The sequence below is a fragment of the Littorina saxatilis genome, linkage group LG10 (genome assembly GCF_037325665.1).
Source record: "Littorina saxatilis isolate snail1 linkage group LG10, US_GU_Lsax_2.0, whole genome shotgun sequence".
Classification (NCBI taxonomy): Eukaryota; Metazoa; Mollusca; class Gastropoda; order Littorinimorpha; family Littorinidae; genus Littorina; species Littorina saxatilis.
This window is the reverse complement of record NC_090254.1, coordinates 25851704-25874265: the sequence shown is the minus strand read 5'-3', so window position 1 is coordinate 25874265 and position 22562 is coordinate 25851704. Positions and strand designations below refer to the sequence as shown.

Sequence of the window (22562 nt, the reverse complement as noted above, 5' to 3'; positions counted from 1 at the left end):
CTTGTTTGTTGTTCAAACTTAGCCCAAGTTCAAAAAGACCATCGCTTATTCAGCCACATAAAGCACAATAGAGGCTACTCTGTCACCACCCGACATAATCTTGACTACTTGAGAAGCGATCTGCGTTTCAAGACGATAGAAATGTAGGTATCTAATCTATTGGTACAATACCTGGTTCCTTACCTTCTCTGCGATGCCGTTTTCAGGCGCGTTCTTGCTTGCAAGAGTTGCCTCGCTTGGCAGTTCCGGAAACTTCGGAAAAGTGAAAATTTGAATAATGCCTCCGAATAAATTCCTGTATGATTTTGAATAGGTTTTCAAATTGAGTATCGACGCCCTCTGCAATGCTTTTTGCAGCTTATTATGTCTAGATAAAAAAGAACACCGTCCAGTTGTGACGTCACACGCATCCAGAGCGACTTTTCTCTGATTCTGAGCAACGCATGGCTGGTGCGTGTGACGTCACAACTGGACGGTGTTCTTTTTTTTATCTAGACATAATAAGCTGCAAAAAGCATTGCAGAGGGCGTCGATACTCAATTTGAAAACCTATTCAAAATCATACAGGAATTTATTCGGAGGCATTATTCAAATTTTCACTTTTCCGAAGTTTCCGGAACTGCCAAGCGAGGCAACTCTTGCAAGCAAGAACGCGCCAGAAAACGGCATCGCAGAGAAGGTAAGGAACCAGGTATTGTACCAATTACCTACATTTCTATCGTCTTGAAACGCAGATCGCTTCTCAAGTAGTCAAGATTATGTCGGGTGGTGACAGAGTAGCCTCTATTGTGCTTTATGTGGCTGAATAAGCGATGGTCTTTTTGAACTTGGGCTAAGTTTGAACAACAAACAAGCCATAAATGAAGACCCAGCAGCGACCACAAGTCTTACTCTAAATTTGCTGTAAAGCTTTGTTTGTTTGTTTGTTTGTTTGCTTAACGCCCAGCCGACCACGAAGGGCCATATCAGGGCGGTGCTGCTTTGACATTTAACGTGCACCACACACAAGACAGAAGTCGCAGCACAGGCTTCATGTCTCACCCAGTCACATTTTTTCTTTCTTTCTTGATGTGGACTGGGTTCATCCGAACGTCTGTAGTCCAGCGGACACCGGACCAACCAGTCCTAGCACTAACCCCATAATGCCAGACGCCAGGCGGAGCAGCCACTAGATTGCCAATTTTAAAGTCTTAGGTATGACCCGGCCGGGGTTCGAACCCACGACCTCCCGATCACGGGGCGGACGCCTTACCACCAGGCCAACCGTGCCGGTTGCTGTAAAGCCCATGAAAAAGTTGGTGACTTGTTATAATCAAGATGGTACTTATTTCAGTGAAAGGAATGTGCAGATTCATACTGAAACTGATTTTCAGTGATTACCTAAATCAGAAACATAATCTATACATCTATCTATCTATACGGGGCGGGGATATAGCTCAGTTGGTAGCGCGCTGGATTTGTATTCAGTTGGCCGCTGTCAGCGTGAGTTCGATCCCAGGTTCGGCGGAAATTTATTTCAGAGTCAACTTTGTGTGCAGACTCTCTTCGGTGTCCGAACTCCCCCCCGTGTACACTACATTGGGTGTGCACGTTAAAGATCCCACGATTGACAAAAGGGTCTTTCCTGGCAAAATTGCTTAGGCACAGTTAATAATTGTCTACCTATACCCGTGTGACTTGGAATAATAGGCCGTGAAAGGTAAATATGCGCCGAAATGGCTGCAATTACTGGCCGTATAAAATTTCATCTCACACGGCATCACTGCAGAGCGCCTAGAACTGTACCCACGGAATATGCGCGATATAAGCCTCATTGATTGATTGATTGATATACATCTATATACATATAAATAAAAGAGAGTGTCTGTCTGTCTGTGTGTGTGTCTGTCTGTCTGTCTGTGGTCGCCATACCTCAGAGATGGCAAAAGATAAGCACAAGATATTTTGCATGCACACTGCCCTGGACCCACAAATGTGCACCTGGGTTTTAGTTTCTCCAGACATTGTTTCCTTCCTCGGATAATTACCCTCCCCGTCTATCAATACAGTCTATATAGTGCAAGGGAGGTAAGTCATGGTTTGTCACCCACGGAAGGGAGGTAACTCTCGTCAAACCAGTATACCGTGTTATTCTCAAGGGTTACCCCCTGCCCGCTATCATCCCGCCGCCCCCCCCCCCCCACACACACACACACACACTAACCCTGCCCCCTGTTCCCCCTCCCTGCCTTCCAGATCATCGCGAATAATGTTTACGAAACGATCGCCTCAGTGAAAGATCACGAGAATTTACAGATTTCTCTCCCTCATGAGGTATGCGTGCTTTGATCAGACGGTAACTACAGTGGGTGTGAGAAGGGGTAAACAAATCACGAAGAACACGTTGAACCAAATAGAAACTTGCCTTGCCTATACATCCAAATGTATGAGCTCACACTGTCATTTTTCTTATCCACATTGGAATAAGATTCGAGAGGTTTCTGAGAGAGGGGAGAGCAGAAACACCCGGGCGAAGCTGGGCCTGACTGCTAGTACTCATAGAAATCAGTAAATGTTGCTGATGCTATTTGCATGTTTGTGCTTCAGTTCTTCAATCATTTTAATAGAATTGATATAATTAAGTAGTCAGTATATATTACCTCTTGGTCCCAGACAAATTACATCGCCATGAACACGTCAGAACAAGGATCGCATGTCCAGCGCTGATCAGATCAGAGTGAAGAAATTATACGTATGCATGAAATTACGAAATTGGAATCAACATCGTTAACAAAGTCTCAGCTACCTCCTCCCATCCCCTTTTATCAAGCAACCAAGTCCACAGGAAAAAAGAAGAAAACAAAGCGCAAACCAGTTGATGATTATTAACTTTGTTTAACACATTGATGGTGTCATGATTCATATACTGATATAGTGATATATATACATCATTAAATTACATATCCATACCCAACTCACAAATAGCAATTAACTCTAGTTCAGTGCTGGTAACGCTGTACGCGTCCCCTTGGTAACCAAGGGAGACCACTCTAAAAAAGAAAGTGATCCATCCCATAATGCCAGACTATCAACAGTCCGACATCCGTATGCGCGCGCATACGCCGCCATCTTATCATTCCACTCTCAGCGTCCAACGTGTCTGGTCGCGTTTTGTTGTACGCTCCGGCTGTGTTCAGCCTTGGTCTTTGTTTCCTGACTTTGACTTCGCCCCTTGGTCTGCCGCCGAGCTTTGTCGATACCCTGGCTGTTTTTGGGTGAGAGCTTTCTTGTTTTATGTAACTTTGGCGATGGTTCTGTCGCACGTTTGTGAACTTGTAAAATTTTTCAGTTTCGAAAATTTTTTGTGAGTTCGCTTTGACATGGCGGAGACCGCCAAGAATAGAACTAGTTCGAGACAGGCTGCTGCTACAGCTTCTCCGGCTGCTAGTACTTCTTCCTCTAAGAGAAGTTCTTCGTCTAGAAGAAAGAGTGATGGAATTTCCGCCACTTCTCAGATAGAATCGGGAAATGTAGGATGTGATGTTGATGTTGTTGTTGACAAGCCTTCGTCCGCCATTTTGTCCGTGAATAAGGACAAGGTCACGCGTAGTGAAAAAGATAAGGATGTTGTTGAACAGGTTGTTTCGTCGGGGGCTCCTGGTGATTCAGGTGTGTCTCCCGCCGATATTGCGTCATTGCTTTTGACTTTAAGTACACAGGTTTCTACTTTGGCGGCCGATTTGTCGTCGACGAAAGTAGAGATTCGCGCACTTCCGGCTGGCGTCTTCGATGCCTCTTCGTTGGGTAGAGTCAGTTCTTCACCTACTCCTTCCACTTCCGGTTTCTCTTCAGCTCCCGCTGCGGCTTCCGCTGTGGCTGCTTCTTCTGTGGTTCGGGCGGAAGTGCATGCGTCTCAGCATGCTGATGGTCGGCTGGTGTCCCTTCTGCATGAGCCTGTGCTCTCTAAAGGTATGTCTTCCCCACAAGTTACCAGGTTCTCTGGTGACAGTGGGGTGCGATCACAGGAGAGAGTAAGCCACGTGCGTGGTGAAAGCCCTCCTGCAATCTCTGGCCATTGGCATCGCGCCGGCCCAGCGGTTGCAGGGAGCCCTGTGAATCGTAAGAACGCGGCATATACCTCTGATGCAGTGTCGGGTATGCCGGTTCTACTTCCGCCCTGGGGGCAGGAAGTTGGGTGTGACTCAGAGGACCGCTGCAGGTCTGCAAGTCTCTCTGGTGCGCATCTACCTGACTACGATGGCGAGCAGGAAGGGTGCGTCCATGGTGGTGGACGACACCCAGCTTACTTGCCGTTCTAGTTGTCCAGTGCAGTGACGTGGGCTAACAGGAAGGGCATTTAAGTATTGTGGAAGTTGGTGATTCTGGGATTGACCGCGAACGGCGGCTTTCCGGGGGTCACCTTCCTGATTGCGTTTGCGAGCATGAAGGAAAGGATAACGAGGGTGCGTCCACGGTGGACGACACCCAGCTTACTTGCCGTTCAAGTTGTCCAGCGCAGTGACGTGGGCAGCGGAAAACGGCATTTAGGTTTTGTGGAAGTTGGTGATTCTAGGATCGACCGCGAACGGCTTGGCCGGGAACGTCTTTCCGGGGGTCACCTTCCTGATTGCGATTGCGAGCATGAAGGAAAGGATAACGAGGGTACTTCCATATGAGGGTGGTTCATGGGGATGGACGACACCCAGCTTAACTTGCCGTTCAAGTTGTCCAGCGCAGTGACGTGGGCGGCGGAGAACGGCATTTAAGTTTTGTCCGGAAGGGGTGGTTGAGAGCTAGGCGTTACTTACTCCACCTCTATCTGGTTCTGACTTCCGGAAGTTCGGAGGAACAGGATGTTCGCTTCAGCTTCCGGGAATCGTTGTCCTTTGCCCTGGAGTTGGCAAATGGCCGCGTGTAGCCGGGTTCTCCGGTGAAAGTGGTGTACGTTCGCAGGAGGAATGTAGCACGCATTTTCGTGGCTGGGCAACGTAAGCTTCCGCCCTGGGGGCAGGAAGTTGTTGGGCTGGGTGATTCTTGGGTTGACCATGCGAGTCTCTCTGGGGGTCACCTTTCTAACTTGGATATTGACAGGAAGGGGTGGCTGAGAAGAAATTTTCTTTACTTCGTCCACCTCTTTCTTCGTTCGACGACTTCCGGAGTTCGGAGGAATGGAAGGTTCACGTCCGCTGCCGGGAATCGTCGTTCTTTGCCCTGAAGATAGCAAATGTCTTGAAGTTTGACTTCCTCTTCCTCCCGGGGGGCAGGAAGTGAGCAGTAGGGCTGGTTCTTTGTTGGACAATTAAGTCAAACAGGGAGTCAGCTTCCCGATTGCACGGTTGTGCTTGACGGCTGTTCAGATGAAGGTGCTTCCGCTTGACTGAAAAGCACTGAATTCAGGTTCCGTTTCATGTTAGCAAGTGCAGTGGCGCTCGCAGCTGAAATGGTTCGAGGTGCAACGGGTTCGTCCGGTGTGTTTATATGCAACCGGTTGGTTCGGATGTTTACTAATCCACGGCCGGTTTCGCTTCCGCTTTTGCGGCTGTGTCTTCTGGTACAGGATGGGATAGCCTTCTACTGTTAACACTGTGGTGTTGGTAGTCGGCACTTTTTAGCCTTTGGCTTCCGGTTCCGTTACTGCGGTTCCTTAGCTGTTTTACAGGCTGTATCCACTTCCTCTTCCAGTTTTCCGGCTGGAAGGAGCAGGTGGATGGAGTATCTGGTCATGGAGTTCCGGTGTTTAAAATTTTTCAAACCTTTCCGATTTTTGGCAAGTTTTGCCTTATCGGGGTTGGTGACTGGTTCTCATCATTTCGATGATCGTTATGATGCTATTGATCAAGGGGAGGCTCATACGTCAGCTGTGTCGCTGTTCGCGGCATTTTATAGTTGTTTTGAGCCTTCTGAGGAGAATCTTTGAGTGTTAAGTTCTTAGATCCTCTGGCCCGTCGCGATATAACCTTGAATGGTTGAAAACGACGTTAAACATCCAATAAAGAAAGAAAGATCCTCTGGCGGGGTCTTTTTGTACTTGTGGAAGTTTTCACAAGCGAGTTTCTTTGTCTCCACTATCTTTGTGGACTACGTTCGACTTATACCTGCGGCGGTGTTGCTTTAGTTTGTGTCTTACGCTCAAGTAGCGTGTCACTCGCGGAGCGCTTTCTGTAGGCTTCGGTTAACTCCAAGCTTAAGAACTTAGGTTCTACGGAACCGCCCTCGGGTTTGGCAAACACCCATCTGGATTTTGATAGCTAGGAGAAACTGTCTGTAAGATCAAGATCTCCTAGCTCGGGTAGATTGTGGCTTCGGTTCTTTGTGATCGGCACTTTCGAACAAAACTTGCTTTTATTCTCTCTCTTGTTTGAAAGGTCTCTTTTTGAGGCCGCTTCTAGGCACGCGGGCTTTTATCTATCAAAGAGACGCTCACGGTAAAAGGAAAGCGCAAGGCAGGCCTTGGCTGTTGTTTGTTTCCAAACGAAGAGCTTCAGGCTGGCTGTTTTCTACTTTAGCTTTTGGCTCTATACCCTCGTTTTCACAGGGTCTTCTTCATAGATCGTTTTGGCGGCCGGTTGGTCGCACAGTACGGGTCGTTGCAATCTGGGTTCCAGACCTCTTAAGGCTGGCAAGAAGGCGTTTTTGCTTTCTCACATTCGAATTACACGGATGTCTACTGTAAGGGTATCCTTGAGATACTTATGGGCTTCCCCCTCAACTCTGGATTTGGTTCAGGGTCTTTATAGGGGATTTGGCGTTTTTGTTCACTTGTCACTTAGACTGGCTTGGTACAAAGCGCTTACTTCTTACGGAAAGAACTCCTCTTCTTTCCGTCTAATGCAGGTGGCGTTCCACCTATTCTGGGTTTCCGCTTTTTGACTCACATGCGAAGCAAAAGTGAGTCTATGTACTCACCCGAGTCGGACGTCCGGACGTCCGTCCGTCCGTCCGGCCGTCCGTCCGGAAAACTTTAACGTTGGATATTTCTTGGACACTATTCAGTCTATCAGTACCAAATTTGGCAAGATGGTGTATGATGACAAGGCCCCAAAAAACATACATAGCATCTTGACCTTGCTTCAAGGTCAAGGTCGCAGGGGCCATAAATGTTGCCTAAAAAACAGCTATTTTTCACATTTTTCCCATTTTCTCTGAAGTTTTTGAGATTGAATACCTCACCTATATATGATATATAGGGCAAAGTAAGCCCCATCTTTTGATACCAGTTTGGTTTACCTTGCTTCAAGGTCAAGGTCACAGGAGCTCTTCAAAGTTGGATTGTATACATATTTTGAAGTGACCTTGACCCTGAACTATGGAAGATAACTGTTTCAAACTTAAAAATTATGTGGGGCACATGTTATGCTTTCATCATGAGACACATTTGGTCACATATGGTCAAGGTCACTTTGACCCTTATGAAATGTGACCAAAATAAGGTAGTGAACCACTAAAAGTGACCATATCTCACGGTAGAAAGAGCCAATAAGCACCATTGTACTTCCTATGTCTTGAATTAACAGCTTTGTGTTGCATGACCTTGGGTCAAGGTCACATGTATTTTGGTAGGAAAAATGTGTAAAGCATGTGAGTCGTATGGGCTTTGCCCTTCTTGTTCTTCCATGTCTTACTTTTAAGACTTTATGTAATTTCTGTCACATTGTTACGGCTTGGTACAGTGTTGCTTTAACCCGTTTCAAGACTAGCCTGGCGGATCTACACGGAAAACGGCCAAGCTTACTCTTGTAGCTTCTGTGAGAAGTGGGAGTAAGCGTACTTTCTGGCTATTTTGAATATAGACAGCTTTCTCAAGAAAGACTGATCTATGACTTTTGGGTTTCTTCGAAATTTTCAGGCAGTTTATGCGGAAAACGGGGAAACTAGCTTCCAATTGCGTTTTCAATTTATGAAGCAATATTTTGGCTCCTTTAGAGTCAGGTTTAGTCATTTGAATATTGCGAGTTTCGAAAATTTTTCTGACTTTCACTGATCTTATTTTATCTCCCACAATTCCGAGAGGAATGGGTCACGTGAGATAGAACGCGGGAATACGTCACTGAACGAATGGTTTCCGTCCTGTGAAGACGTGTTGGTGCACTGTCTCTCTTGCTTTGCTTTCATTTTCCTCTAACCTTTCTCTGTACAAGTTTTAGTTGTAGGTTAGTTGAAGTGTATTGACTATTTTGATTGTTTATCATTGTGTCAACTTGCAAGGTAAGGAAACAGTTTGGAGTTTTCGGAGTTGTTGGTTTTTTGAACCGGGAACTTGTTGTTTCGCGTATGAATTTTATTCGTGGAAGCTAACACATGGAAATGTAGGCGTCAGTCGGCGCGTTCATTGTTTTTGCAGGTGTGACCTACTATATTTGGGTCAGTTGGGATCGTTACTTGTTTTTGCACGTGTGACCTAAGGTCAGTTGGAATTGTGACTTGTTTTGGTAGGATGACATATTATTTTGGCTACGGAAATGAAGTACACGTTTGCTGACACAGTCAGTCACGATTTGCTGACATAGTCAGTCACGATTTGCTGAAGCAGCCTCTTTGTTTTTTCAGCAGCTGTCTCGATTACAGCAATTACTATCGCCTGAGGCGAACTATGGGCCACAGAAGGTCCGCTGTGCTAAGGCTGGGCACTAGTCCATTGAAGATTTGAAAATCTTTGCAGTGGATTTTAAATTGTTTTCATACTGTAACGGGTGCGCTTGCTCGTCCGCAGGAATCAACATAACTTTTTCGTGTGGTTTTTGTTCGGAATATGGCGGACTCGGGAGGTGGTGAATGTGCTGCTGGCGGGAAGAAAACCGGCAAGAAACCGGCGAAAGCACAACCTTCTGAAGTGATAAGCTTACCGTCAGAGAAGACGGGAGTTGATAAGTCTCTTTCAATAGAGAAGAGCTCGTCTGGCCCACGTGATTGTGAAGTTACTCTGAAAATGGACAACATTTTGGAGACAATGACTGCCTTGTCTGGCAGACTATCTGATTTGGAGAAAGTTGGTAAGCTTAATGCGATGCCTGTTGCTTCAACATCGCGTGGAACCGAGTCGCATGGAACCGAAAGCAGTTCGGCGCAAGAGTCGCAAGCGGATGGAGAAGACGGTGCTTCGGTTAGATTTGCTCATGAGCAGTTCGAAAATGAGTTTGATTCGGCTGAAGACACGGATGTTGCTTCGGACAATGATTTTGACGCAGGCATAGTAGTGGATACAGTTGGCGAGGGGATTCATCCATCTCTGGCAGATCGTTTTGAGGAAGGACTTCTTCTTCCATCAGATCGGGCACGTGTGCGAGACACTCTTCAGAACTATCCGCGGCCCAAAAATGTCACGTCGCTTCGAACGCCGACTCTCAATCGTGAATTAGATGGCAAACTGTTAGACAAGTTCGCAAAGAAAAGAGACTCGAACCTGTCCTTTGTTCAGGAACAAGTAGGTTGTACGCTGAAAATTATCGCTCAGCTTATGTCCGACCTCAAAGAAAAACCAGCAAGTCGGAAGTTGAGTGAGCGTGACAGCTTTAGCAAACTGGCCGATGCGGCTCGACTTCTTATGGCTTCACACAAGGACCTGTCACAAGTGCGGCGCGAAGCACTCAGGCCGACACTTAGCCAAGACTGCAGGGCCTTATGCAATGCGCAGCTAAATTTCAAACTGACGTCTAACGAGTTTTTGTTTGGGGAGGATCTAGCGAAAAGGGTCGACGATGCAGTGAAGAACAGGAAATTATCATCCACACTGTCACAGCCCCTTTCAAAAAACGCCACCAGAGGTCGTCAGTTCTACCAAGGGCGACCTCGACAACAGTTTCAGCAGAGACAACAGTACCAGCAGAGAAGAGGTGTCTCCAACCGACAGACAGGACACAAATTCTCTCCCAAGTTCCACTCCCAACAGAGCGGGATTCCCTCCAAGAAAACAAAACGGGATTAGAATCTGATATTTGTGCGCCAGCGGTTTCTATTTTTAGGGAACAGGTCAGTTCAAAATTTGTGAATACTCCTGAGAACTTTCATAGTGGAAAAGTTGCTGATCATTTGAATAGTTGGAGACAGTTAACCTCTGATAGATGGATCCTTCAGCAAGTCGCAGGAATTGAAATTGAATTTATGATCACTGGTGAACACATTCCAGACAGGAAAGAAATTAGATTTTCTTCTTCCGAGGATGAGCTAGTGGCTAATGAGGTAGCGAAGTTAGTGGAGAAACAGATTGTTCAAGAGGTGGATCAACGGCCAGATCAACTTTTATCAAGTATTTTCTTGCGTCAGAAAAAAGATGGTAGTCAAAGGGTGATTTTAAACCTAAGAAATTTGAATCAGACAATTGAAAAGATTCACTTCAAGATGGATACATTAAAAAACGCAGTGTCATTAATGAAAAAAGATTGCTTTTTTGCCTCAGTTGATCTAAAAGATGCATATTTCTCCATACGCATCGCTCACAAGTTCAGAAAATATTTCAGATTTCAGTTTCATGGCAAAACTTTTGAGTTCCTGGCTCTTCCACAGGGATATCGTGATTCTCCCCGCATTTTCACGAAACTACTAAAGCCTGTATTGGCCCACTTACGTTTATCTGGCCATACCCTTCTGATATACATTGATGATACCCTTTTGCAAGGAGACACTTTTGAAGAATGCCAGGCAGCAGTGTCAGATACATGTGCTTTGTTGGATCGTTTGGGCTTTACTGTGCATCCTGTGAAGTCAGTATTTACACCTACTCAATGCATTGAGTTTTTAGGGTTTCAGCTTGATTCTCAGAACATGTTAGTTTCTCTGACCCCCCGGACAGTTGATAAAATTCGTACTAAGTGCGCTGATTTGGCTGGAAGAAAGAAATGTACAATTAGGCAGTTGGCTGAAGTTATCGGATATTTAGTGGCTGCCCAACCGGGTGTTTGGGTTGCACCTCTCTTTTTTAAACGATTAGAGATCGCAAAAAATGAAGCCCTTGCTGTTAGGAAAGGTGACTTTGATGCAGAACTTGTGGTTTCAGAACAAGTTCGTTCAGACCTTCTCTGGTGGATTGATAATGTAAAGCAATATCCTTCCCCTGTTAGCAGAGGCATACCTACTGTAATAGTAAAATCAGATGCTTCGAAAATAGGGTGGGGGGCGGAGTGTCAGGGTAGCACCACAGGTGGAATGTGGACCAAGGAAGGAGCTTTTGAACATATTAACTGTTTGGAACTTAAAGCAGCTTATTTTGCCTTGAAATCCCTTTGCAGGGGATTATGTCACTCTTACATTCAGTTACTTACAGACAATAGCACCACTGTTGCTTGTATTAATAACATGGGCAGCACAAAAGTTTTGTGCAACGACATTGCCAGAGACATTTGGTTGTGGTGCTTATCACATAGTAATTGTGTAACAGCAACACACTTACCGGGTTGCCTAAATATAGAGGCAGATGCAGAATCCCGTGTAGATAGACACAACATTGAATGGCATTTGGACACACAAGTGTTTGCAGAAGTCATCAATCGGTTTGGTCTCTGTGATGTAGACTTATTTGCTTCTCGTGTTAACGCACAGTTAAGAAAGTATGTTTCATGGAAACCTGACCCAGATGCATTTGCCATTGATGCATTTTCCTTAGACTGGTCATTGTTCAAGGCGTTCTGTTTTCCGCCTTTTCAGTCTCATTCCAAGAGTGCTCCAAAGGATAGAAGTCTTAGAGGCGGAGTGTGTGCTGGTGGTGCCATTATGGACAACGCAAGTGTGGTTCACGAAACTGTTGCGTCTACTAGTAGAACTGCCGGTCATGTTGCCCCGGAAAGAAAACTTACTCAGTCATCCACTGACAGGGGAGCACCATCCACTACTGAAGAAGATGAAACTAGTAGCATGTTCCTTGTCCGGACAGCCCTCCAGAAACAGGGAATTCAGGATGAAGCAACAGACATTATCATGTCCGCCTGGAGAGAGGGTACGAAGCGTAACTACGAGTCATATTTCAAACGCTGGCTTCAGCATTGCCTTGAACGGGATAGAGATCCCTTTTGTGCCTCTCCACATGAGTTGATAAGGTTTTTAACGAATGTTCCATGTTCCAAGAAGGCAAAGGATACAGCAGTTTGAACATGGCACGAAGCGCTGTTTCCGCATTGTCCCTTCAGGATAATTGTTCAGTGGGTTGTCATCCACTGGTGAAGAAGTTTTTGAAAGGAGCTGTCAACAGACGGCCAGCTTTGCCCCGTACTTGTGTGACCTGGGACGCTAATCTAGTGCTAAATTTTTTAAAAGAATGGTCACCGGCAAAATTTTTATCGCTGGCGCAATTGACGCTTAAAACTGTGCTGTTGTGCTTGTTGGTCTCTAGTCAAAGGGGACAGGCGATTTGGTTGATGGACTTGCGTAACATGAGTTGGACAAAGGAAGATGTACGATGTAGGTTTGGGGATTTGCTCAAAACTTCTGGCCCAAACAAACATCAGAATGAAGTGGAATTTGTGCTTTTCCGTCTGATTTGGCAATTTGTGTTGTACATTATTTGAAACAATATGTCAAAAGAACTCGTGCATTTGGAGGAACGGAAACGAGACTCTTTATCAGTTGGACAGCCCCTCACAAAGCGGTGTCGAGAGATACTATCCGTCGATGGACAAAGATTGGATTACAAAAAGCGGGTATTGACATGACAATATTTACGCCGCATTCAACTCGTTCCGCTGCATCTAGTAAAGCTGCAAGTAAAATTCCTCTGGCAACCATTCTGAAGACTGTTGGTTGGCGTCGGGCTAACACCTTCACAACTTTTTACAAGAAACCAGTGGACAGTGGGAGGAGTTTTGGACAGGCTGTTCTGTCATGAAGAATTGGGGTAGGTTTATATGTATTTCAATTCATCGACAGTGCTAGGGTGTAAATGTTGCAGATTTTAAAGTCTCACGTGACCCATTCCTCTCGGAATTGTGGGAGATAAAATTACATAATTATGACGAGCTTACCTGAGTAAGTGAAGTCTAATTGTGGTTTTATCGACCACAATGTAGAGAGGAAAGGGATTACGTGCCTCGCCCTATAAGTTGTCTTCAGAGTTATACTGATAACCGTTTTCCCTCCCTATCCCTTTCCTCTCTCTTTCTCTTTTTTCTGCACCATTTACACGTCGTTAAACAGTGACGTATTCCCGCGTTCTATCTCACGTAATCCCTTTCCTCTCTACATTGTGGTCGATAAAACCACAATTAGACTTCACTTACTCAGGTAAGCTCGTCATAATTATGTAATTAGATCATTGAATTAAAGGGCAGATTTTTTTAGATATTTGGCTTCTAACGAGGTTGAGCCGATAGTCAACTAGTTTGGCTATCTTGACACGCAAGGCAGTTTTTGACTCACATGCGAAGCAAAAGTGAGTCTATGTACTCACCCGAGTCGTCCGTCCGTCCGTCCGGCCGTCCGTCCGGCCGTCCGGAAAACTTTAACGTTGGATATTTCTTGGACACTATTCAGTCTATCAGTACCAAATTTGGCAAGATGGTGTATGATGATAAGGCCCCAAAAAACATACATAGCATCTTGACCTTGCTTCAAGGTCAAGGTCGCAGGGGCCATAAATGTTGCCTAAAAAACAGCTATTTTTCACATTTTTCACATTTTCTCTGAAGTTTTTGAGATTCAATACCTCACCTATATATGATATATAGGGCAAAGTGAGCCCCATCTTTTGATACCAGTTTGGTTTACCTTGCTTCAAGGTCAAGGTCACAGGAGCTCTTCAAAGTTGGATTGTATACATATTTTGAAGTGACCTTGACCCTGAACTATGGAAGATAACTGTTTCAAACTTAAAAATTATGTGGGGCACATGTTATGCTTTCATCATGAGACACATTTGGTCACATATGATCAAGGTCAAGGTCACTTTGACCCTTATGAAATGTGACCAAAATAAGGTAGTGAACCACTAAAAGTGACCATATGCATATCTCATGGTAGAAAGAGCCAATAAGCACCATTGTACTTCCTATGTCTTGAATTAACAGCTTTGTGTTGCATGACCTTGGATGACCTTGACCTTGGGTCAAGGTCACATGTATTTTGGTAGGAAAAATGTGTAAAGCATGTGAGTCGTATGGGCTTTGCCCTTCTTGTTCTAACTTTGCTCGCTACGTCTCGTAGAGGAAGTGAGGTTCATGCTTTATCCGGCTTAGCTAAAGATATTTCAACCGGAAAAGATGGTTCTATATCTCTCAAATTCAGGCCAGAAGTTTTAGCTAAAATCAGAAACCGGGCCAAATTTCACCTGTCATTAACATTCCTGCCTTGAGCAACATTCTTGCTCCTGGAGACCCCGACATCGTTAACTGTCCAGTTAGAACGCTCAGCAGTTACTTGTCTCGAACGCAGTTCATTCGTTCAGAAAGTCAAAAATTGCTTTTCATTTCGCTCAATACAGCAAGGTGCAAAGACATTGCGAAAGTGACTTTAGCCAAGTGGGTCTCCACATTGATCAGACAAGCGTATTCCTGGTGGCATACTCAGTCCGGAGAGGTTAGGGCGGTTCTTCCCCTGACTTCGGCAAGAACTCATGAGGCAAGGGCATGGGCCTCCTCTGTGGCAGTGCTCCGATCAGGCCGTATGGCTGATGTTTTGGAGGCGGCCTATTGGAAATCAGAGGATGTCTTCCTGAGTTATTATCTCAGAGACATCGCCTCCTTGAGACGGGACGGCAGTTTTGCACTACCTTCTATGGTGGCAGCAGGACAAGCCCTTCTACTTTGATTTTTGGTGAGTACCCGCCACCTATAGTAGCAATCTGCTATTTGTGAGTTGGGTATGGATATGTAATTTAATTAAAAATTTTAAGAGTAAATTTTCATTTAATTAATATACTTACCCAACTCACAACGTTTATTCCCTCCCACCTCCCCGCTGTGGTTGGTACTGGGGTCTAAAAAAGAGTGAGTTGGGCTTCGTTTTGGAATGATAAGATGGCGGCGTATGCGCGCGCATACGGATGTCGGACTGTTGATAGTCTGGCATTATGGGATGGATCACTTTCTTTTTTAGAGTGGTCTCCCTTGGTTACCAAGGGGACGCGTACAGCGTTACCAGCACTGAACTAGAGTTAATTGCTATTTGTGAGTTGGGTAAGTATATTAATTAAATGAAAATTTACTCTTAAAATTTTTAATTAAATATATATATGATTTCAGTATTCCGTCCATCCAGGAGCATCAAAACGGTGTCACCATTGCCATACTAGAAGATCTGACAGGTTGAATGGATCCGGCAGACAAAGATCTGTTGATTCTACGGCGGCCAGAACTGGTGGAAGACATCGACATCATAAATGGCCTTCTCACTTATCTCCTCTCACGTAAAGTGCTCAACAAGCGAATGGTGCAGAGTATCACTGTGAGTTGATTCTAAGAACCACGTATACTTGTAACTGTAGCTTGGGGTAGGTCTGTGGGCTGTAGTTGTTCATTATCTGCCAAAACACTCTTCTCCACAATGAATGACCTTCTTGGCTGCTCTTCTGCTTCTCCCTTGCCCAACAACATCGACCCCTCCAAACTGTCGCAAGCTTTCTCTGATTACTTCCATAACAAGATCCAAACCATCCGTGACAAACTAGACAAAATCCCACACCAAAACTCTGAAACTCCTCCTGCATTTACAGGCACTCCCTTCACACACTTTCAGCCTCTCACTCTCACTGACCTGGAGAAAGTCACCAAAGAAATGACCTTGAAAACCTGTGACCTTGACCCTCTTCCCACACAACTCTACTCTGACTGTCTTCCTGAACTCCTCCCTTCTATTCTCAAAATCATCAACACTTCTCTGCAAACAGGCACTGTCCCCAACTCCTTTAAGACTGCTATTGTCAAACCTCTACTGAAGAAACCATCGCTTGACCCAAACACCCTCAGCAACTACCGCCCTGTCTCAAACCTTTCCTTCATCTCCAAACTCCTTGAAAGAGTCGTCCTGAAACAACTCAACTCTCACCTTCTTTGCAACAATCTTCTCTCTCCGCTTCAATCTGCCTATCGTCCTCACCACTCCACCGAAACTGCCCTTCTCAAAATCACTAATGATCTCCTCCTTGCCACTGACCAAGCTGAAATCTCTGCCGTCGCTCTACTTGATCTATCAGCGGCCTTTGACACAGTCGACCACAACATCCTCCTTCAACGCCTTCAGCACACCTTTGGTATCCATAGCACAGCTCTTTCTTGGTTCTCTTCTTATCTTACCGACCGCTACCAGACTGTTTCGATTGACAAACTGAACTCTGACCCCATCAGGCTTGAGTGCGGAGTCCCTCAGGGCTCAGTCCTTGGGCCTGTACTATTTACTCTCTACACTCAACCTCTTGACCGACACAACGTTCTCCACCACTCTTTTGCCGACGACTCTCAACTTCACAACAGCTCTTCCCCTGACCAGTCTGAATCTCTTCTTTCCTCTATCTCTGACACTATCACTGACGTGCAGAATTGGATGACAGAAAACAAACTTCAGCTCAATAGCAACAAAACTGAAGCTATCCTAATAGGCACTACATCCAAACTCTCCAAAGCCACCTCCGACTCTCTTCAACTCTCTGACTCTTCTGTCCCTCTGTCTTCTGCTGTCAAAAACCTCGGAGTCACTCTAGACAACACCCTTTCCATGAAACAACACATCTCTTCTGTCTCTCGCACCTGCTACTTCCAACTCCGCCGCATCGCCACTATCCGCAAGTACCTCACCACAGATGCTACCGCCAAACTGGTCACTTCCACCGTTCTCTCACGTCTTGACTATTGTAACTCTCTCTTGGCGGGTCTTCCCTCTTCTTCTATCTCTCGTCTCCAACGCATTCAAAATAGCTCTGCCCGTCTTGTCCTACGAAAGAAAAAGAGAGATCATATCACCCCCCCTCCTAAATCAGCTCCACTGGTTGCCCGTTCCTGCCCGTATCACCTACAAAATCAACACTCTCACCTACAAATGCCTCCATGGTCTCGCCCCTGCCTATCTCTCCGACTCTCTTTCTCTCTATGTCCCTTCACGAACACTCAGATCATCTGCCGACTCCCTCAAGCTCAACACCCCCCACACCAAACTCAAAACAGCAGGTCAACGCTCATTTTCTTTCCAAGCACCTAGCCAATGGAACACACTACCTCTCCCCCTCCGTCAACAACAGTCCCTCGAATCATTCAAATCTGCACTCAAGACATTCCTTTTTTCCAAATAATCCATGCATTCTACACTGCCCACCCCATCCCACCCTGAATAACTGTACATATTTTAATGGTTGATGGTGTGTGTGTGCTAGTGACTTTAAGTCTCCGTGTGTGTGAACGAGTGTATGTGCGCCTTGAGTCGCCTGTTGGTGAGATATGTGCGCGTTATAAATATTCGTATTATTATTATTATTATTATTATCTGTGAGTGTGACTGAATGATGTGTGCGTCTGTGGGCTGTAGTTGTTCATTATCTGTGAGTGTGACTGTGAATGATGTGTGCGTCTGTGGGCTGTAGTTGTTCATTATCTGTGAGTGTGACTGTGAATGATGTGTGCGTCTGTGGGCTGTAGTTGTTCATTATCTGTGAGTGTGACTGTGAATGATGTGTGCGTCTGTGGGCTGTAGTTGTTCATTATCTCTGAGTGTGACTGTGAATGATATGTGCGTCTGTGTGTATACCGTGGAAACCCCCCCTTAAAAAATCGGGTCTCAAAAAGGAGGGAGTCTTCAAATGGGGTACATTTACAGATGTTATGATTATGAACAGAAAATCCAAGGAGACAAGAGTCTTAGAATAGGGGATGTCTTTTTTGTTATATTTAGTCAAGTTTTGACTAAATATTTTAACATCGAGGGGGAATCGAAACGAGGGTCGTGGTGTATGTGCGTGTGTGCGTGTGTGTGTGTGTGTGTGTGTGTGTAGAGCGATTCAGACTAAACTACTGGACCGATCTTTATGAAATTTGACATGAGAGTTCCTGGGTATGAAATCCCCGAACGTTTTTTTCATTTTTTTGATAAATGTCTTTGATGACGTCATATCCGGCTTTTCGTGAAAGTTGAGGCGGCACTGTCACGCCCTCATTTTTCAACCAAATTGGTTGAAATTTTGGTCAAGTAATCTTCGACGAAGCCCGGACGTCGGTATTGCATTTCAGCGTGGTGGCTTAAAAATTAATTAATGACTTTGGTCATTAAAAATCTGAAAATTGTAAAAAAAAATAAAAATGTATAAAACGATCCAAATTTACGTTTATCTTATTCTCCATCATTTGCTGATTCCAAAAACATATAAATATGTTATATTCGGATTAAAAACAAGCTCTGAAAATTAAATATATAAAAATTATTATCAAAATTTTTTTTTTCGAAATCAATTCAAAAACACTTTCATCTTATTCCTTGTCGGTTCCTGATTCCAAAAACATAGATATGATATGTTTGGATTAAAAACACGCTCAGAAAGTTAAAACGAAGAGAGGTACAGAAAAGCGTGCTATCCTTCTCAGCGCAACGAATACCCCGCTCTTCTTGTCAATTCCACGGGCACTGCCTTTGCCACGGGCGGTGGAGTGACGATGCTACGAGTATACGGTCTTGCTGCGTTGCGTTGCGTTCAGTTTCATTCTGTGAGTTCGACAGCTACTTGACTAAATATTGTATTTTCGCCTTACGCGACTTGTTACATTTAGTCAAGTTTTGACAAAATGTTTTAACATAGAGGGGGAATCGAGACGAGGGTCGTGGTGTCTGTGTGTGTGTGTGTAGAGCGATTCAGAGTAAACTACTGGACTGATCGTAATGAAATTTTACATAAGAGTTCCTGGGAAGGATATCCCTAGACGTTTTTTTATTTTTTTCGATTTATAATGTCTTTGATGATGTCATATTCGGATTTTTGTAGAAGTTGAGGCGGCACTGTCACACTCACACCCTCATTTTTCAATGAAATGTATTGACATTTTGACCAAGCAATCTTCGACGAAGGCCGGACTTTGGTATTGTATTTCAGCTTGGAGGCTTAAAAATTAATTGATGACTTTGGTCATTAAAAATCTGAAAATTGTAATTAAAATTATATTTTTATAAAACGACCCAAAAACACTTTTAATCTTATTCTTTATCATTTTCTGATTCCAAAAACATATAAATATGTTATATTCGGATTACAAACAATCTCTGAAAATTAAAAATATAACAATTATGATTAAAATTAATTTTCCGAAATTGATTTAAAAATAATTTCATCTTATTCCTTGTCGGTTCCTGATTCCAAAAACATATAGGTATGATATGTTTAGATTAAAAACAAGCTCAGAAAGTTAAAAAGAATAGAGATAAAGAAAAGCGTGCTACCCTTCTCAGCGCAACTACTACCCCGCTCTTCTTGTCAATTTCACTGCCTTTGCCACGAGCGGTGGACTGACGATGCTACGACCGGCACGGTTGGCCTAGTGGTAAGGCGTCCGCCCCGTGATCGGGAGGTCGTGGGTTCGAACCTCGGCCGGGTCATACCTAAGACATAAAAATTGGCAATCTAGTGGCTGCTCTGCCTGGCGTCTGGCATTATGGGGTTAGTGCTAGGACTGGTTGGTCCGGTGTCAGAATACAGTGGAGTCCAGCTATAATGAACCTGGGTATAACAAAATCCCTCTTTTAACAAACTGCCATTGATTTCCCGGCAGACAGCCTTCTATTTCTTACTTGTTACTTTCCGGCTACATCGAACCTTTTGAACTCATTTGCATAACGAACCCCTCTTTTAACAAACACGTTTTCATCGCCCCAGAGCCGTTTTGTCTCTAAAAGTCACAAGGCTACAACGAACTGATGTCAATAATTGTCTCCAAAGACAAAAATACACAAACACAAGTGCACATCGCGTGATGAGCGAACTCTGAACAAACTAACAGCGGGAGGTGCACGGAACAGATCGAACCAAAACCGAAAGTTGTGGTGACGTCATGACATTTTGCGATGTACGTCAGCGAAGCTCGTACACATGTGGTCTGTCTTGCTAAAAACAATGGCTGACGAACATGGTTTCGAAATCTGGAACTGTTTTTTTGTTTTCTCCGATCCGTGACCGAGTGACGCGATATACAACCACGCGTTCGTTTGAATCAATACTCTCCTCAGGCGGTGAAGTCTCCTAAATTGCTCAACACTGTGGACAGTCCGGAGTGCAGTTATGTCCCGTGAATGAGCGAGTCAAAGTTTTATCGTGAAAACTGACGCTTTTGATGCACCTCCCGCTGTTAGTTTGCCTCTCTCTATGGATTATATTATGAAGCTGTTGAAAACATGCAGAGATTGTACTCTCCAAGGAAAGATCGATGGGACGATCATTTGAAGGTGATTGGGAAAACTTGTCTTGAGGCCATTTAGGGTTGAAAACTCTACAGCGAATTACTGATATAACGAACTAAAATGTATCTCCCTTGAGATTCGTTGTACCCGGACTCCACTGTAATGTGACTGGGTGAGACATGAAGCCTGTGCTGCGACTTCTGTCTTGTGTGTGGCGCACGTTATATGTCAAAGCAGCACCGCCCTGATATGGCCCTTCGTGGTCGGCTGGGCGTTAAGGCCTAAAAAAAAAATAGGTGTGGTTACGGTAACCCGACCTACCCTATTTTTAGGGGCCGATCCTATAACTTTTTATTACATTTGTCAAAAAAAAGAAAAAAAAAACGAGTGCAAAAAACGCAATGAAAGCGAAAGCGCCCGTGTCGCACACTTATTTCCCTGTCAAGTGCCTAATCCGTGTATGAAATACGAAAAAAATCAAAGAGACCGCTTGAGTACCAGTCAAACAACTTGTGATAATGCATGTTTCAGCTACTAGGTACTGCCCTGCCTTTGATCTGGCCGCACACACAGATTTCCACTCTGTTAAACTCGGTCACTGACCCCGATGCAGGAAGTGTTTCCTCTCTCAGATATGACAGGGGAACCACCTCTCATGGCAAAAACTGGGTCATTGACCCCTGGGAAGAAGGTCGTGTCTTTTAACAAGGCCACCCAGCTATCACAATGCCTTTGGTCACTGACCGGTCACTGACCCCGATGCAGGAAGTGTTTCCTCTCTCAGATATGACAGGGGAACCACCTCTCATGGCAAAAACTGGGTCATTTTGGTGCGCCCTATTGGCCCCTGACTGGATTACAATTTTTTTTTAAAAAGAAGGGGGTGCGTCTTAGATAACAAAGCGCCTTGTCACCCGGAAAGTACGGTAGGTTTAATTTGTACACATTAGAAAAAAAAGTTTAAAAAAAAAAGTGATTGCCTACCTACCTACCCTATTTTTTTTGGCTATGTTACCGTAACCACACCTATTTTTTTTTTTGGCCTAAGCAAACAAACAAACAAACAAACGATGCTACTAGTATACGGTCTCGCTGAAAAAATGCAGTGCGTTCAGTTTCATTCTGTGAGTTCAACAGCTTGACTAAATGTATTTTCGCCTTACGCGACTTGTTTGTTTTTAAGGTAGCTTCCACTGTGCGCATGTGTGCGTTGTGTGATAACAAGCAAGGATGTGTTATTTATGGAGCATGACATTGAGAGAATAATACATCCCACTGTCTCATCCTCTGTTGTAGTATAACAACTCTCCAGACAGACAAGTGGAAGAGCTTCTGGACTTGCTGCCCAAGGGAGGCCCCAACGCTTTCCAACTTTTCTGCGATGCTCTCATCGCCACAGACCAGGCGGATGTAGTGACAAAACATCTGCAAAAGGGAGACGATATACAAACCTCATCTGCTACCGCTGTTGCGGAAACAAACATACCCTCATCACCTACACCCGTTTCTGTTGCTGAAACAACAGAGGTTTCACTTCCGACTCCCGTTCCGTTAAGGAATAGTCACGTAGGGCACTCTTTAATATGTATGGGTCCTCCACGACCCGTATCGTCGTGAGTGTTATAATCAAATTAACACCTTAATTACCTAATTACCACTTCACCTAGATTAGCGTCCTCATGTGTGCATGTGCACAACCAGGTGATCAACAATTACATAAAGTTTCATTGATTTCTGTTCATTAGTTTAGGAGAAATCTTTGATTTATTGTGTCTCTGGGTCCTGGAGGACCCACGGTCAAAGGTAAAGGTTAAAAAATAAAGGCATTGGTCTTCAAAAAGGTGTATTTTTTGTGTGAATGAGTTTGTTTTGGTCTGAGAAAAATGTTTCTGGTGACGTGACATCATAATGTTCTATATTTTTGTCCAGTTGTTGTGTATTCACACCTTTCGGTTAGCAATTCCACAGCAATTCATTACATTCTTTACATCAAAGTAGTGCTCACCTTTGTTGTTGCTGTAAATGTGGCAACTGATGGCATTGTTGGTGTCACGTGTCACTAGAAACATTTTGAAAGTGACGCCAAGAGATATCATTTTCTATAGAATGTATGCAACTTGCCTTCTTTGTTGTCAACATTATGAACAGCTTACACATTGGGCAAGCTAAAAACACCAAACACAAAATAAAAATAACAAAAATTAAATGTCATGTCTGATTAGCACCTTTTGGTTGTTGCCCATATACAAACCTCATCTGCCACCGCTGTTGCGGAAACAAACATACCCTCATCACCTACA

The 22562-nt window shown here is 44.4% G+C and overlaps 2 long non-coding RNA genes across 3 annotated transcripts in view; both read left to right on the top strand.

The window, feature by feature from the left end:
* Positions 1-22562, top strand: part of LOC138978515 (uncharacterized) — a 308348-nt gene that overhangs the window by 162950 nt on the left and 122836 nt on the right. The window lies entirely within an intron of this gene.
* LOC138978511 (uncharacterized) lies at positions 535-22102 on the top strand. Of its 2 annotated transcripts, none has more exons than XR_011459710.1 (3): positions 535-679; positions 15141-15342; positions 21559-22102. It is a non-coding gene; the product is annotated as an uncharacterized lncRNA (long non-coding RNA). The 2 variants fall into 2 exon arrangements; XR_011459711.1 differs by having other exon boundaries at positions 580-691.